We start from the raw sequence: 18,136 nt of genomic DNA on the forward strand, positions 1-18,136 counted from the left end.
CCTCCCTCCCTCCCTCCCTCGTTCTCTCTTTCTCTCTCTGCTTTAGCCTCCTCTCCCTCTTTGCCTTTCCCTTTCTGCTCTAGAGGCTGGGAGGGCGGAGCACTGTGGCCGAGCAGGGGTCTCCAAGACACTGCAGGGGCCTTTCAAGGAGGTTTCCTGAATTTGGTTTGTTTTTACATTTTCGCTTCCCTCCTTGTAAGAGGGAACTCTGCTATTAGCACGCAGTTTTGGACCATATCATTCGTCACGTTAGGCAATTTTTTCATTAATAGCAATTATAGTGGGGAAACGGCTTTGTTTATTTACTTGTTGAGATTTCTCTCCTCTCCTTGAGGCATGCTTCTGACTGCCTCAGTTCACAGTTAACTTCTGTGATCGCATTTGAGCTTCACATCTTTCATGCTCCTTGAGGGGAGCGGAGGGATAGAAAGCTCAGAGTACCTCCTGGCCTCCCCCCACCCCTGGACTGAGCTTTGGCCCCTGTCTCTCTGCCTCCAGACCCCCAAAATCACTGAGGCAGACACACCTGCTTTTATGTGTAGATAGAGCACTGGCCAGCTGCATGGAGGCAAGAAGTCTCCAAGCCAGGAGCCTTGCCCTTCTTCCCTGGGGGGCGCTATTTGGAGTCAGACTTCATCAATTGTGCTTTGGTCAATGTGGTGTCAGATCCAGGGAGCAGAGAGACAAGGCAAAGCCCACGCTGAACTCCCTCAACGAAACAGCTGCAGAAAGTGAGCCCACCTTGTTCAGGCCTGCGCCCTAAATAGAGTCTTAAAACTCAAAGACCGGTGAGGTTCCTTGTCACCTGGCTCCTTATTCCCCATTCCTCTCCTTTAGTTCATACTTGTCATAAGTGTAAGGAACGCCAAGTGTAGAACATCTTACGTTTCTCCCAGTCTCAATGTCATTTCAAAATGGAGATAATTCAACACCAAGTTGGTTTTGGAGTTGTTGGGTGTTTTTTTGTTTTTGTTTTCAGTCAAAGGAGATCTGACACAGAAAAAAAGTGCTTTGAAGTATTTTAAGTTCACTAAGGGCACTTGAGATTTCTGCAGTCACTGTTAGCATTGTCTTCCTTATCCATGTTAGGGCTCCAGGCTTCAGTGAAGGAAAGAATTAATTGGGTTCTGCCCTGAAGCAGAAGAGGCATACGATTCTGGCAGCTGCCTTTCCCTCCCTATGTGGGGAAAGCCCAAGATGAGCCAGAGTTCAGGTCTTTCCCCAGATCTCTAGTTTCCCTGGAAAGCTTGGAGAACACAGCAGGGGTCTTCACACTAAGCTGGAGCCTGAACTGGCTTGAGTGGGAAGGGCTAGGCTCCTCCTCCTCAATCTACTGTGTGTCCACCTCACACCTGCCTTCCCCAGCTCCTGCCTAGATTGTGCCTGGGCCTTTGCAGTGGCTGTGAGCACACACACACACACACACACACACACACACACACACACAGCGCTTGCAGGCTCGCTCCAGCCTTTCTAGGCATGATGCCAAGGATAAGTTTCAAGACTAAGGCACCTTGTGGGGCATGGGGTGTGTGTGTGTGTGTGTGTGTGTGTGTGTGTGTGTTTTCTCCCCCAAGGGACTTTGAGAATCTCTTGCCTGACAACACTCTTGTTCTGATCAAAGGGTGTCCTTTCTTATTCCTGCGAGCCCCTCCTGGATTTATTCACCTTCATTCTTTATTAAATTAGTGGGTTTTTTTCAAAGGGAAAATGTCTGCAGTGAATACTTAGCAACTGCAAGTGATCCCAGACTGGCCCACTCACTACTCATGACTTAATTCCAAAACTAACTGGTTCTGGGCAGGGTGAGTGGGTAGGGTGGTGTCCGGGTGGACAGGGTCTAGCTCCAGCAAGGAGCTTTCCTTGGTACCACAGCACCTGTGGAGGACTTGATTGAGGAATGGAGGAGCTGTGGAAGGGGTGGGCCTGTCCTCACTGGAAATACATGGAGTTGCTACTGGCTTTTGTTTTACATCCAAAGACAGAATAATGGAAGGGAACTACTTCTCTCTCCAGATCAACACTTGGAAACACAAAACAGAGGCTCTAGACAACAGTTCACAGTCTTTGTTTTCAAACTTGGTTGGGATGAGCACCACCTTGGGGCTTTCAACTTCTTACTCTCTTTTCAAATTTCATTTATGGTCCTTGACACCCCTCCGAGGGTGCTGACCACCTTATCTCCTGGTGGCGGTATTCTACCAGGAGTTTAATTATACACACACACACACACACACACACACACACACACACACACATATGTATAAACTGAGTGGGAATTCTATGCCAACCACTGTGCTTGGCTTGAATAAACCAGAGATGGTTCCTACCTACTCTGAGCTTACACTTTAATAACAAATCATTCAAGCAATATGTTATGTTGTAACAGACCACTCTACAGTGTAACCAAAATACAGAGTGTTATAATGAAAGCTTGTGTGTGGTTCCACACCATTTCCCAATCTCCAAGCATTCTCAGGTTTGGGGAAGAACACTTAAGTAGAAGTCAGAAGTCTTGGAATTGAGATGGACTTTGCCACTTTCCGTATATATTCACAGCTCTTATGGGCTCCTGGTGCATCCTGGGGCCACTCTAACAGCCAGGATAAAGTTGTGTGCTTTCTGACTCGCCTCTTTTGACCATGACCATGCTTTATGCATCCTTAGTTCTCCTAGTGTCTCAAGAAATGTTTGAAGCTTCTTAGCTCCTATTTTCTCAAAGTGCAAATAACTGGTCATAATCTGCTTTGTGTTTGTCCAGGATTGTTGTGCTGGGGATCAAAATATTTCAAGGCGAGATAATGTATGTGGATTTGGGTTTGTATATCATAAAAGTCTCTGACAACTGAATGGGACTATTACCTTTGATTTTGCTTACAGAAAATGATAGTTTGAACATTTTATTCTTAACTGGGGTTTGAATCCAGGCATCTGGCCTTCAATGGAAACGGCTCAGCCCCATGGCTGCTCTAGCTTCCAGGCTGGTAGCAGGAGGGCTTCCTGTATAATCAGGTGCTGGCCCCAGGTCTGGGCCAAGTCGAATCATGATCATGGCAATTCAGTCCAGAGTAGCCAGGAGCGCAGCTGAAGCCAGAGATGAGTGGATGATAGCCATCCTAGATTTTCTAAACGAAAAGTCTTGTACATTCATTCCCCAAACTCCAGACCAGCGAGCCTCTGCTGTTAAACAGTCCACGCCAGGAGTGCGAAGTCGTGCAACTTTTCTGGGGACCCTTTTGCAGATACAGAAGATATGAGTGGAGGCACAAGCTCTGGCTCTACAGCCCCCTCCTCTGCTCCATTTGATCTCCTAGGGGACACCTTCTGACGTCATGCCCTGTGAAGATGCTGTCGGCTATCCAGCCTCCACTCCTGCGCCCCACCCCCCTCCCTTTATCATGGCAATGCGGATGTGAGGGCGCAACTGTGAAGGCCATAGGTCTCCGGAAGAACAGGGCAGTCCGGCTCTCAGGTCTTTGCAGTTCAAATGCTCCTGAGATAATTTGGAGCTCACTTCGTTTCAGATCGCTCAGTTTGAAGTTTCCATTCAACTATTCCCAGGCTATATTGCAGCCGGAGCCCTTCTATTCCCCACTGCAGGGACGCTCTCTGGCCCTGGCCAGGGAGTGTGTCTGGGGTGACTTCGAATTTGAGATCTGGCTGAAAAGTGGAAAGGAATGAAAAGAGCACCCTTTGAAATATAGTAGTACTCTTTAGAATGTGAAGACACTAGGACAGTGTTAAGTGGTTATGAGAAGCATTGGGAGACTAAATGAAGCCCAGCATCTCAGGAGACAGACGCACAGGGCCTCACTGGGGCTTCATAGGCAATATACATCTTCCTGTTGCTACTCTGTCCATTACCTTTTATATTAAGAGCATGCATGCATGTGAAAGGAGACAGTGAATATTTCAGACACTCTTCATGTTTACCGGAGGCCCCCATCCTAATGGGCCAAGACACTTGCAAAGGTGCTTGTGCGCAGGCGCATAGTTCGTGGGAAAGTTTGGCAGCGATTGCTAAAATATGACGGAAGGATCCTCTTGGTGGCGCGGCTGCTTCGCCCCAGGACCTGTATGTACAGCCTCGTTCAGCTTCAGATGGTGACAGCCTGCAGCTGTTTGCCTTCTACAGCTCCGTAAACCAGCAGCTCTGGCACTGTGTTCCCTGGGGCTCAGATTTCTCCGGAGCTGCAACCACAAGGCTCCAGGATACAGGAAGCCCGGAGCCCTGAGTCTTAGCGTTTCCTGTGGAGTCACCAGGGACTCAGGATCCCTTCTTCTCTGTTCCTTTCTTTCTTTTCAGCTTCCTACCATTGCCCTCCGCTCTCTCCTCTCCAGCATTTGGTCCAGACACGGTTTCAAGTGGCAGTTTCCCTAGAGTGGATGTCCCACTCTGTGACTTTTTAGGGACTTGACAGATGCAGGATTCCTTCCTTCCGGCTCCCCAGACTTGAGGTTTGTTGCGCAGTTGCAGACCAAGACGATCCGCAGCGCCCTCTACCGGCTATCCTGAGAACTGCCGCATGAAGAAGCTGTTTCTTAATTCAGCCATTGCTATACTTGACTAAGAAGTCATAGCTTTCTGTCGTGTATTCACCAAACCTAACTATTGAATATACTAACCATCTGACCTTATGTACAGTAATCCATAAACTCGTTCTCATATCTGACCTTTCGTTGGGTTTCAGGAGATTGCCCTTCTATCTCTGAGAGCTGGTGGGTTCCCACTGCCAAGAGAGGGGAGGTTTTTGGGTTACCACCACAATTCCCTAAGGACTATTACATCAGAGCTTCCTAATCTATAGATATATCTAAAGAGACTGATTGACTCTGGGGAGCCTCCTATCCCTACTCCCCTATCCCCTAGTTGTGGGGTATATAGGGAAATACGTTGGGGAGTGGGGAGGCAAAGAATATCATACAGTGCAAGTCCAGGTTTAGTGCAGCTGCCCCAAACCAGATTCCTGGTAAGACACAATTCTTCTATTAGCTCAGACAGCTTCTCAGTCAACAAGGGAATGTCTAGATCGGCAGCACAAATCTCTGCTTTCCTCAATCATCCAGAAAACTTTATCTCAGAGAAAGTACAAGCCAGTTTTTCTTTTTTTCTTTTTTTCTTGGTATGCACATAATATGCACTGTGTCTCATTCTTGTACATAGTAATTTGTAAGACCATTATTATAAAAATAGAAGAATAACTAGTAAAATGTGTATGGAGGTCCAAGGGGTAAAGGTGTAGGAGCAGAGGGGTGAGGATGGGTAGGGGAAAGTCACGCACAGTTTGGTGGGTGGAGTGAGGGAGTAAATGAAATGGGAAAGGTGGGGGGGGGCTTAAAAGGTGGGGTTATTGTGAGCATAGTCTAATGGTGATTAATGTTATAAAACACAATGTATAGAGGAATGATTGTATGAAACATAATGTCAATGAAGGAAAGTGTGAAATGGAGCTTACTTTTTTGAAAGAAAGTATGTGGGTGGGAATCACGGAGCTCTGGTGGAGGAGTGCATTAGGATTGTGATGCTAATCAAAAGCTCAGTGCTTCAAATCCACCAGCAACTGTGTCAGAGAAACATGGGCAGTATCTTCCTGTAAAGATTTATTTTAAGAAGTCAAAATGAAAGATTTTTTTTTTCAACTTTTCAAAGAGAACAGTGAACTGGGGATAGGGGTGGGCCCGGAGTAAAGTGTGTAACAATGAATGAATGGAAATCCAAAGTCTCGGTAAACATTCATTGAAAATTAAAAAAAACCAAACAAAAAACAGAGGGAAGAACATAAGAAGCCATACTAGAAAGTATAAAAATGAGTGAGACTGAAGAGTTCAGTTTAAGATTGGTTTAAGGATATGTTATTTGGAGGTCAAGCAATGGAAGGTGAATAAACTAATGAATTTTATGACAAAAAAAGGGTCACAATTTTCACAAATGGAATGATAATAGAAAAATAAATCGAATCAGGCATTTATTAATAAATGAAGTCTATTTTATTACTTCAAGTGTTAAAGATAAAAAAAAATCTCAGCACAGTGGATGTATTTTTTTAAAAATGAAACTATGTGCTATGTTTTTAGCTCAGTAAACAGATGGACCTGATGTCTTTTAATGACAACATTTGGGCATTGTATAGTACATCTAATGAAGATCTAAATTAAAAAACTACTGGTTTAAATCTAGTGATTGTTGTTGTTATGTGCCATCGAGTTGCCTGTGACTCATAGCAACTCTATGTACAACAGCTCTGAGGCCTGCCCTGTCCTGAGCCAGTCTCATTGACTTGGACACCTGAAACAAAAAACATTCATAGTTTCAGCTTCTTTTTTCTACCTTGGCCATCAGGGGCTTCATCTATTTTACTTTTCTGTGTAGAAGGCTTTGATCCACATTTCTTTTTCTCTGTCTTCTCCATTTTTTCTAGTTCTATGTTTTCTCTTTCTATCAAAGTAAGTATGGTGTTACACTTCTTCTGGAACTCCATTGCAGTTCTAGATTTAAGAAACCAAGCAAACAATTTTGAGAAAAGCAAAGCAAACTTTGGTCTCTTCAGTCTTAACTTAGTTGTTTAAGTCTTTTACTTCACTTTGCCTTTGCAGAAATTTAGGTTGTGGTACCATCGAGTTTCATCTGGGAAGATTATGGAAATCGCATTCTTCTTAGGTATGTAGGTAGAATGGGAGGGGAAGGGCAAGACAAATTGTAATTCAATTCTGTGCCTATTTTTGTTATGCTTTGTTTCTGTAGCTGTTTCTGGAAGCCTTTGAGTTTTATAGCCCAAGATGCTTAGCATTTTCTGGCTCCTTAAAGTGTTACTGCCCCATTTTGTAAAAGGGATATTACTTTTTAATTATTGATAATATTTTGACAAATGACCTTCTGAAGCAGCCACAATTTAAAAAGATAATGTCATAACTGAAGCAATTATTTTAAAAGACAAGCCAAAATATGGTATAAACTTGCCATACTGTAAATGTGAAATTGGTAGCAGAATGGATGCCCTTAGAGTTTGCAGCATTTTGAGCTTTAGAGTAATTGAAAATTTTTATTTTATTATATTTAAAAAATAATTTCTTAAATTAAAGTAAATATGAGCAGCTGAATTGGCCATAACTGTCTCTGAAAACCCACTGGATGGTCAACTATGGGTCAGTTCTAACTGGAAGGTATACAACAACACAACAATGGACAGATAAACTGGAGACCTTGAAGCAGGAACTCCCAAATTGTAGTGTCAGGATATTAGCTGTATCATAATTTGTGTAAAATTTTACACGTGCAAATTCAGTGCATAAGTAATTCTCCATTTTTCTAAAGGAATGCAATAAATGTAGCATCATGAATAAATAAAACGTTTATAATGCTTAATAAAAAGAGATTTCTGGTCTCAGAGACTCTGAAAGATGGTCTCCATAAGTCAGAGCCAACTTGTTGGCAGTGGGTTTGGGTGTGTGTGTGTATGTGTGTGTTTCTTTTTCCTTCCTTCCTTCCTTCCTCCCTCCCTCCCTCCCTCTCTCTCTTTCTTTCTTTCATGTATGTACATGAAGACCTTGGGAGCAGCTTGGGTACCCTCCTTTCCCAAAAACCCACCTGACCCATTTCCAATGAGTCAAATCTGATTCAGAGAGTAAACACGTCCACAGGGTTCCAAGGCTGTAAATCTTTATGGAAGCAGATAGTTAATACCTTTCTACCTTGGTTTTGTTACTAAATGCGGTTGAGTCCAGTTCCACTTATAGTGAGCTGGCTGCAGCTGAGTACCATGGAATCAGATCTGACCCATACTTGACCCTCCAGCAGGTTTTCAGAGGCAATTAATGGCAAGGGAGGAGATTTCCTATCCACGTGCCTTCGGGATTGCAGTGCAGCTTCTTGCCACCATGAACAACAAATCCGAACCCTGTCCTATCTGCACCATCCTTATCATCCCTGACACACTTCATCCCTGACACACTTGAGTCCATTGCTGAAACGGATTCAAAGAACTGACTTTTCAGTTAGCTGTTGAGTTCTTAACCCTGTGTAACCAGGACCCCAGGGATATCCAAAGCCGTGATATAATTATTCTTTTTCTTGCAATGACTTTATATGAATTTCCTCTCTAGGTCTAAAGGAAATGAGACATGCTTCTGGAATACTTGCTCTCTCTGTACGCCCAAAGTCTAGAGGAAGCAGTAGCCCTAGGAAAAAACTCAGAACTCATGCATATCCAAAAACTTCTCCAACAGGGTAAAAAGAGAAGCCACAGTACTGGGAAAAAGTATTTGGTAATGACATGTCAGATAAGGGACTTATATCTAGAATTTATAAAATACTTGAGCACCACAACAAGATAAAGCTAAATAATCCAATAGAAAAATGGGCACAGGATATGAACAGACACTTCACCAAAGAAGACATTCAGATGGCCAACAAGCACATGAAGAAATATTCACAATCCCTAGCTCTAAGAGAGATGCAAATCAAGACAACTATGAGATATCATCTTACCCTAGTAAGACTAGCAAAATTTAACAGAACAGCAAGCAACAAATGCTGGTGAGGTTGTAGAGAGACTGGAACCCTTACATTGTTGATGGAAGTGTAAAACGGTGCAACCACTATGGAAAGCAATGTGGTACTTTCTCAAAAAGTTGCAAATAGATATACCATTTGACCCAGCAATTCCACTACTGGGAATATACCCTAAAGAGACCATAACTGCCATCCAAGTAGATATATGTACACTCATGTTTATCACAGCTTTGCTCACAATAGCAAGGAGTTGTAAACAACACAGATGTCAATAAAAAAATGAATGGATAGAGAAGCTGTGGTATATTCACACAATGGAATACCACGCTGCATTGAAAAACAAGGAACTCATGCAATATTATTCAAAATGGGTCACCCTGGAGGACATTATGCTGAGTGAAATATCTCAGTCATAAAAGGACAAACACTGTGTAGTGCCACTGTTGTAGAATGGGACTGATGTCAGGGTTGGGGTAAGAATGAGAAAAACTGGATGAATTATGTATACTGCATTGAAATGGATGAGGGAGAGAACAGTTTAAAAACAATATATTATAGGGCATTATGATAATCATAAGAGTCAGGAAAGAAGGTCGCAGAGTGTACTCAGGGTGGGGGTGAGGGAGTGTTGAGGGGGGTATTGTATACCAATGAAGGAGTTTTTCTTTTACTTTTCAAAGAGAAGAGCAAACTGGGGGCTGGGGGCGGGAGAAAAGTGGAACAATGAATGAATGGAAATCCAAAATCTCTGTAACTGTTCACTGAAATTAATAATAATAAGAAAAAAAAAGAAATAAGGAGATGCATTGCAGTTAAGGACCTTTCCAAATTATTAAGGAGTAGTGATATCAGTTTGAGGACTAAGGTACTTCTGATTCAGGCCATTGTCTTCCCAATTATTAGCTATGCATCTGAGACCTGCACAATGAATATGGATGACAGAAAAAGAATGGATGCCTTTGAGCTGTGGTTTTGGAGAAGATCACTGAACATCTCATGGACGGCCAAGAGAATGAATAGATATGTTTTAGAGAGGATGCAGCCAGAGTGCCCTTTGGAGGCAAGAATGATGAGGCTTTGCCTCACATACTTTGGACATATTGCTGGGACATGTTGCTATTTCTTGGAGAACGACATGATGTTGGGAAGGGTGAAGGGTCGGCAAAGGAGAGGAAGACCCTCAACCAGGTGGATTGACAAGATGACTACTGCAATGGGCTCTTGTGTGTCAGGAAGTGTGAGGATGGCACAGCATAGGACAAGGTTCAGATCTTTTGTTCATAGGATCATCATGAGTTATACTCAACTCGATGACACCTGATAATAATAACAACAACAACAACATATATTATTTAGAGAGCTCTTGTGCCCTAATAGATTACAAGCTGTTGCACTGCCAACACAAGAGCAGGCAATTCAAATCCATCAGTTTTTCTATGGGAGAAAGACAATCTTGTGTGCAATTTACAGCCTCTAAAACCTGTTACAGTGTCATATTCGAGTCAGTTCCAACTTGACAGTACATAACAACAACATATACATCAGAGAGGGAAATTAAAGGAGATCCTAGAGTCTAAGTGATGCAAGCAGCTAAGGCACTTTAGCTGCTAATAAAAAGTTGGAAAACTACTATCCGGAGGCACCTGAGAAGAATGGTCTATGCTCTACTTTAGAAAACCCAGCCACTGAAGATACAATGAAGAATAGTTCTACTCATATAGAGGGCTGCAGTGAATTGGAATCGTCAACTGTCATTTTTTTTTTCATTCTAGTCTTGAAAAGAATCATTCATTGAGCAATCATAAAATAGCTTCAGACCACATCATAGTGTGAATAGAAGATAAGTAGAACTTTCCAATATTTTGGGCTTAAGATTTCAAAGGATGGAGTTAGGGGATATAAGAAAAATTTTAAAATTGAGGTAGATAAACCCTAGTGTAAAGGAAATTATAGAAGAATGAGGTCTAAAAATTAAATAAATACTCCTAAAATACTTGGCTGCCTCCTGAAAGGCATATGCACAGGAGACATTTCAAAATACTCAGCAGGAAACAACAGCTGGCAGAATGTAAAAGCTGACAACATTTGGAACTTGAGTCTTAAGTTAAAGGAGTAAACACCTTTGACTTTCTATTAAAGAAAGCTTGACTTAGAATAAAAGATTATGTAACAGGGCTAGAAGATTAGCCTCTAGACTGAGGGAAATACATAAAGCGTAAAGCTAAACTTCCGTCAATTCAAAGTGATCAGCAAATGTTTTAAATGCCTGGTAGAACCAAAATTAATACTCTTCAAAGAGATAGAACAGAATCTAGAGACTCTCAAGTGCATGACCCACAACAATCATAGAACAATTAAAAGTTTATCAGGCATTTGAAGCCATAGAACAGAGCTGCCACTAGGGTTATTATGTGGAGAATGTGGCCTCCATCCATTATACTGTCAGAGACGGTGGCATCAGAATGACCTTATGGTTTGTAGTAATGCCACAGGGAAGGGACCACCGAGGTGATGGCATCATTAGAGTTGATGTTACCCCCACGTATCACCTGTCAGTGAGGATCAGGCAAGTGGATAGCAGTGGAAACCATTAGGTAGAAAGGTAGGTATTTGCCTTGATCAAAGGAAGAAGAAAGGAGCTGCAGGGTGTTGGGGGCAGGGAAGGGAGGCCCAAATTCTGGAAAGGGTGGGATCAGTGCAACAAATCTCCACCTGCAGTGAGCATGTTTCCTGGCCAGTCAGAAGGAGTGTATGTGATACTATGAGGTACTGAATTGGATGACATCAGCCCTAGTGACACTACTGCCATAGGAAATTATCCTAATATCAAAAGAGAAAGTAGGCAATAGAAATAGACCCAGAGATGACCTTATACTAGAATTAACAGAAAAGAACTTTAAATGTTGGATTTTTGTCAGGGAAAAAATTAACTTAAAAAGATAAAATTAAAATTATATGGCTAAAGGGATATAACATCAGAAATTAAAAGAATCATTGGATAAACTGAAGAGAGTTGGAAATAGTCAGATATACTGCTGCTATTCCAGCTATACTTGTATTTATTCTGTATTGTTAATCTCTAATAGTCACAATAAAGGTTATATAGCCTGCACCATTTGAGTTACATATCATTTGATCAAGAGTTTCTGGAAGAAATTATATGTCTGGACTAGGTACATATAATGAGATACGAGATTTATTGACATAGCTGTATAAACTTGTAGAGATCTTGGGAGAGGAGGTTTACGTAGAGGGGAAGCATTTTTTTAAATATGTTGTTGTTGTTGTTGTTATGTGCCGTCGAGTTGCTTGTGACTCATAGCGACCCTATGTACAACAGCCCTAAACCTTGCTCTATCTTGTGCCAATCACACTGTCTCTGACACTCCCATCCCGATTACCCCAGTCACTGAATCAATCCCCCTCACAGAGGATCTTCCCCTCCTGCACCATCCCTCCACCCTCCCAAGCTTAATGTCCCTCTCCAAGGACCTCACCCTCCTTACAACATGTCCAAAGTATGTCAGACAAAGCCCCAGAATCCTTGCCTCCAAAGAGCAGCCTGGTTTAACCCTCTTCAGGGTGAATCAGTTTGTTTTCTTGGTAGTCCATGGTACATCCAATACTCTTCTCCAGCACCACAGCTCAAAGCCATCAATTCTCCTTCTATTCTCCCTAGTCATTGTCCAACTCTCTGATGCATAACAAGTGATTGCAAAGACAATAGCCTGTATCAAACACACCTTAGTGTCCAGAGTGACACCATTTCTGTTCAGTACCCTGGAGAGGTCCCTAATACAGACTTTCCCCATTGCAATATGTTTTTTGATAGAAGAATGTAAATAAATGTGACCAGAGGATAGATGACAATAAGTTAAACATGGCCGTAAATTCTTACTCACAACTTTCATCTAAAAGTGTACTTTATTTCTTTACCTCTTGAATCTTAGTGGCATCAGCGTCTTGCTATAGAATGTGGTGAAAATTAGGCCCTGTGAATTCTTAACTCAAGACCTTAAAAGGTCTTGTATTTTCTACCTTACTTTCTGGCAATGTTGTTGTTGTTATGTGCCATCGAGTTGCCTGCAACCCATAGTGACCCTAGCTACAGCAACTCTGAACCCTGCCCTGTCCTGAGCCAGACTCACTTATTCCAACACACCAACTCCCATTGCCCCAATTATTGTATTAGTCCATCTAATCTGGGTCTTCCTCTCCTGCACTGCCCCTCCACCCTTCCAAACATGATAACCTTCTCCAAGGACCAATCTCTCCTGGCCATATGCCTGAAGTATGTGAGTCAGAGCTTCAAAATTCTAGCCTCTGAGGAGAAATTTGATTTCACCCTCTCTAAGACAGACCTATTTGTTTTCTTGGCAGTTCATGGTATGTTCAAGACTCTTCTCTAGCACCACAACTCGAAGGCATCTATTCTTCTTCTACCATCCTTAGTCATTGTCCAGCTCTCTGATGCATAACAAGTAATTGTGAAGACCATGGCCTGGATTAGAAATGGTAACAGTGAGAGTTAAAATGAATGCAAGACATAAAAATTGCAAAATCATGTATTAGAATTAATTCATTACATCAAGTTTAGGAAGGTAAAATCTCAACAGCAAGCATTTAGAGACTTTTTCTTTATCATCTCAGGATATTCTCAATGTCTAAGACGAACATACATGCTCTTTTGTACCCTCCAAACAGATATATTTAAGTCCTCACTCCCAGTTCCTATGAATTACACTTTATTTGGTAATAGGGTCATTATAGATGTTGTTGTTTTTTATTGCCTTTGAGTCGAGCACAACTCATAGTGGCCCTATGAATAAAAGGCTAGAAGCCCCTCTACAACTATTGACATTTATCAAAGTTCTTAGAGTTTCCAGTGGCATGTTGTTTAGAAATTGGATGCTACTCCTGCTTCCAAACCTGTCATATGTAATCAACTTAAAGTGAAGCCATACTGGTTTAGGACAAGCCCTAAATCCAGAAACTGTCATTCTTATAAGAAAAAGAAGAGACAGACATAGAGGGAAGACAGTCATGTGAAGAACAGGGATTAGTTATGCCCATCACAGAGAAACATCAAGAATTTCAGGCAACCATACATTGAAGCAAGAAGGGTATTTTCCCTAGAGCCTGTGGAGGGAACAAAGTTCTGCAGACACCTTGAATTCAGACTTTTACCCTCCAGAACTGGAGGGTGCATTTCTGCTGCTTTAAGCCACCAAGTTTGTGATAATTCGTCATGAAAACTTAGGAAACTAGTGCATGACACTTTTAACTGAGGAAAATATAAGATAAAAAAAGAAAAACTATTTCCAGTTTTGATGACAGTTTCAAAGCAGGGTTGTACTTGATGGCAGATTGGATCTTAAAGAAAAATAATAAAGTTTAATAGCAAAAATATTTTCTTGGTGTGTTCATGGCAAATGGTAGTGTTCTAAAAGCTAACTATTTTTTTAAGAAAATAAAACAATCTTATAGCTCTAATAATTATAACATTTAACTTTTCTTTTTGTCTGTTAGCTATTTTAAATGCTTTTGATACATCATACAAACTATTACATAAATCACACAAATTATTACATGAATGATAATGTTGTTGTTATTAGGTGCCATAAAGTCAAGTATGACTCATAGTGATCCTATGAACAAAAGATCTGAACCTATTCCTGTCCTGCACCATCCTCACACTTCCTGACACACAAGAGCATTGCAGCAGTCACCGTGTCAATCCACCTAGTTGAGAGTCTTCCTATCCTTCCCAATATCATGTCATTCTCCAAGGAATAGCAACATGTTCTAGCAATATGTCCAAAGTATCTGAGGCAAAGCCTCATCATTCTTGTCTCCAAAGAGCACTCCAGCTGCACCCTCCTCAAAACGTATCTGTTTGTTCTCTTGGTCGTCCATGGGATGTTCAGTGCTCTTCTCCAACATTACAGCTCAAAGGCGTTAATTCTTTTACTGTCATCCTTATTCATTGTGCAGACCTCAGATGCATAGCTTGTAATTGGGAAGACTAAAGCCTGAATCAGATGTACCTTAGTCCTCAAATTAACATCATTACTCCTTAATAATTAGGAAAGGTCCCTAACTGCAGATTTCTCCAGTGCAATGTGTCTCCTTATTTCCTTACTGCACATACCAATGGAATTAATTGTGGATCCAAGCAAGATGAAGCTGTTGGCAGCTTCAGTCTCCCCTCCATCCATCATAACACTGACTATTGGTCCAGTGGTAAGAATCTTTGTTTTCTTGATATTGAGACACCATCCATACTGAAGGCCGCATTCCTTGATCCTCTGTAACAAGTGCTTCAAGTCCTCCTCACTTTCAGCAAGCAAAGTTGTGTCATCAGCATAATGCAGGTAACTAATGAGTCTTTCTCCAATCCTGATGCTACAATTCTCTATATAGAGTCCAGCTTCTGGGATAGTTTCTCAGCATATAGATTGAACAGGTATGGAGATCGAATATATCCCTGACATACTCCCTTCCCAATACCAAACCATGCAGTGTTCCCCTGCTCCATTCGCACAACAGCCTCCTGGTTCACATATAGGTTCCTCATAAGTACAGTCAAGTGCTCTGGGATTCTCATTCTTCTCAATGTCAGCCACAACTTGTCATGATCCATGCAGTCAAAGGCCTTTGAATAGTCAGTAAAGCACAAATAGACAGTCTTCTGGTATTCCTTACCAGGAATCCTAGCCAGGATCCACCTGACATCAGCAATGAAATTCATGGTGCCATGGCCTCTTCTAAATCCCACTTGAACTACAGTGATGGTTAATGTGAAAATTGTAAAAATTTAGAAACTTGTTGGAGTTATTACAAGAGTTTATTTGTGAGTTCATTACAGCTTTTCTTAAAGAAGCACTATAGTAAAGATCACTTGAATTTTCATTTGTCTGATAGTTTAGAGATAAACAACTTACTTGATAATTTCCCAATAATAGAATTTTATGAAGGTACTTCTAAACAGCTAATTTTTATACAATTTCAGTATATTTTTGCTTTGAGAAATTTTATTTTCATATTGGCATAAAACTCAATGAAAACATTGATGGCAAATGTGTTTCTAAGCATGGTCATCAATTTAAAAAGTGTGTGGCAACATATTAAACAAATAGAGGTGATAAACTACTATTTTTAGACTGCAAAACATCAAAACCAACAAAGACTACACAAAACCAAAAAAGCATTGTATTAACCAGAAGAGGTTATATAGTGGTAACCATCGACCCATGATATAGCTATCATGACACAGCAATAGGCGATGCTTTTTGAACTGACTAGGCTCTGATTGCCAGCCATACAGCATTTTTTCTCTAAAGTTATCCATCTCCATGATGTTGTTGTTATGTGCCATCCAGTTGCTTGTGACTCACAACGACCCTACGTACAACAGCTCTGAACCCTGCTCTATCTTGTGCCATTCTCATTGTCTCTGACACACTTGAGCTTATTGCTGTAATCACTATGTCAATCTTTCTGAGTATCTTCCTCTTTTTTCACTGACTTTCCACATTTTCAAGCATGATGTTCCTTTCCAAGAAATACCCTGTCCTTAAAACATGCTCATAATATGTGAGATGATACTTCGACATCTTTGCCTCCAAGGAGCACTCTGGCTCCACTCTCTCCTAGACATATGTGTTTGTTCTTTTGGCAGTCCATAGGATACTCAATACTCTTCTCCAACACCACAGATCAAAGGCATTGATTCTTCTGCTGTCATCTTTATTCATTTTTCAGTTCTCAGATGCATAGTAAGTGACTGTAAAGACTATGGCTTCAATTAGGTACACTTTGATGTTAGCCTTTAAACTAATATCACTGCTCCACAGTAATTTGGAGAAGTCCATCACAAAGTACTTGCCCAATAGAATACATTTCCTAATCTTCTGAGTGCTGGCAGCAAGGGTATTGATTGTGGATTCAAGTAAGATGAAATTATTGGCAATTTCAGTTTTTTTCTTCATCTATCATGATATTCTGGAAGCAGGAGTGGCATCCACTTCCGAAATGGCTTGCCTCTGGAAGCTCTATGTACGAACAGTGCTCAGGCCATTCGTTCATAGAGTCGCTATGAGTCGTCTACAACTCGACGGCATCAAACAACAACAGACAACATTATGATATTGCCCATTGGTTAAGGGGTGAAGATTTTTGTCTTCTGATGTTAAGCTGTAGTCCATATTGAAGGCTGTAGCCTTTGATCTTATGCAGCAAACATTGTTGTCTTCACTTTCAGTTAGCAAGGTTATTCGCATAACAAAAATTAGTGGTGGGTCTCTCACCAATTCTGATGCCACATTATTCTTCATAGAGTCCAGTTTTTCAAAAGATTTGCTCAGTGTAAATGATGAATGAGTATGGAGGAAGGACACAGCTCTGAGACACACCATTCCTGGTTTTAAATAATACAGTGTTCCCTTGCACTGTTTCCACAACAGCTTTTTGATCTAGGTATAGATTTTGCATAAGCATAATTAAGTGTTCTGGGATTCTCATTTTTCAACAAGCCATAATTTGTTATGATACACACAGATAAATGCCTTTGCAGAGTCAATAAAATACAAATAGGTATCTGACATCAGCAGCAATATCCCTTGTGTCATGGTCTCTTCTAAATCTAGGCTGAACTCCTGGCAGTTCTCTAACAATGTCTAGCCATTTTTGGATGGTCTTCAGCAATATTTTGTTTGCATGTGTTACTAGTGACGTTGTCCAGTAATTTCTACATTCTGCTGAATATGATTTCTTAGGAATGGGAAGAAATATAGATCTCTTCCAGTTAATAGATCAAGTTGCTCTCTTCTAAATTTCCTGACATTAAAAATGTTGTTACAGAGACAGAGGATGAAAAAAAAGACCAAAATAGGTGACAGAAGAGACTGAAAATTGCACTAGTCTATCGATAAGCAAATACAAAGAGGAGAAACTTACAAGTAAAAGAGATGACTAGATTTCAAAGGGCAGCTCAAGAAGGTAAAGTAAAGTATTACAATGGCATTTGCAAAGAACTGGAGTTGGAGACTAAAAGGGATGAATTCTTTCAGTAAAGAATAGAAAAACTCAAGCCTCAAGTTGCAATACTGAAATATTCTGTGGGCAAAATATTTAATTATCCAGTTAGCATCAAATAAAAATGGAAGAAATACACAGAATCACTGTACTAAAAAGAATTGTTCAACACTGAAATATTTCGGAAAGTACCATACAATCAAGATCCAATGGTAATGAAGAAAGACGTTCAGGCTGTATTAAAGGCATTGGCAAAAAATAAGGCCTCGGGAATCAATAGCATACTAAAAGCAATACTCTTTCCATTCTCTTTGTCATTCACTTGAAACTGATTAATAGCTGACCCTCCAGGAGCTATAAATCACATAAGAGGAAACTGTCCATCTTTCTCACTTCAAGAAGCTGGTGGATTTCAATCACCTGCCTTTATGTTGACAGCACAACTCCCTATCAACTAGGTCACCAGAGCTCCCTGATAATCAGCTCAGACAACTCATTGTGATCAAGTTAGAATAGACTCATAGCTGACCTTCCAGTGGTTTTTCAGAGGTTGTAAATTTTACAGGAGGAAACTGCCCATCTTTCTCCCCT

The sequence above is a fragment of the Elephantulus edwardii genome, unplaced genomic scaffold (assembly GCF_000299155.1).
Source record: "Elephantulus edwardii isolate Elephantulus edwardi_28Jun2011 unplaced genomic scaffold, EleEdw1.0 scaffold00100, whole genome shotgun sequence".
NCBI classification, from domain to species: Eukaryota; Metazoa; Chordata; class Mammalia; order Macroscelidea; family Macroscelididae; genus Elephantulus; species Elephantulus edwardii.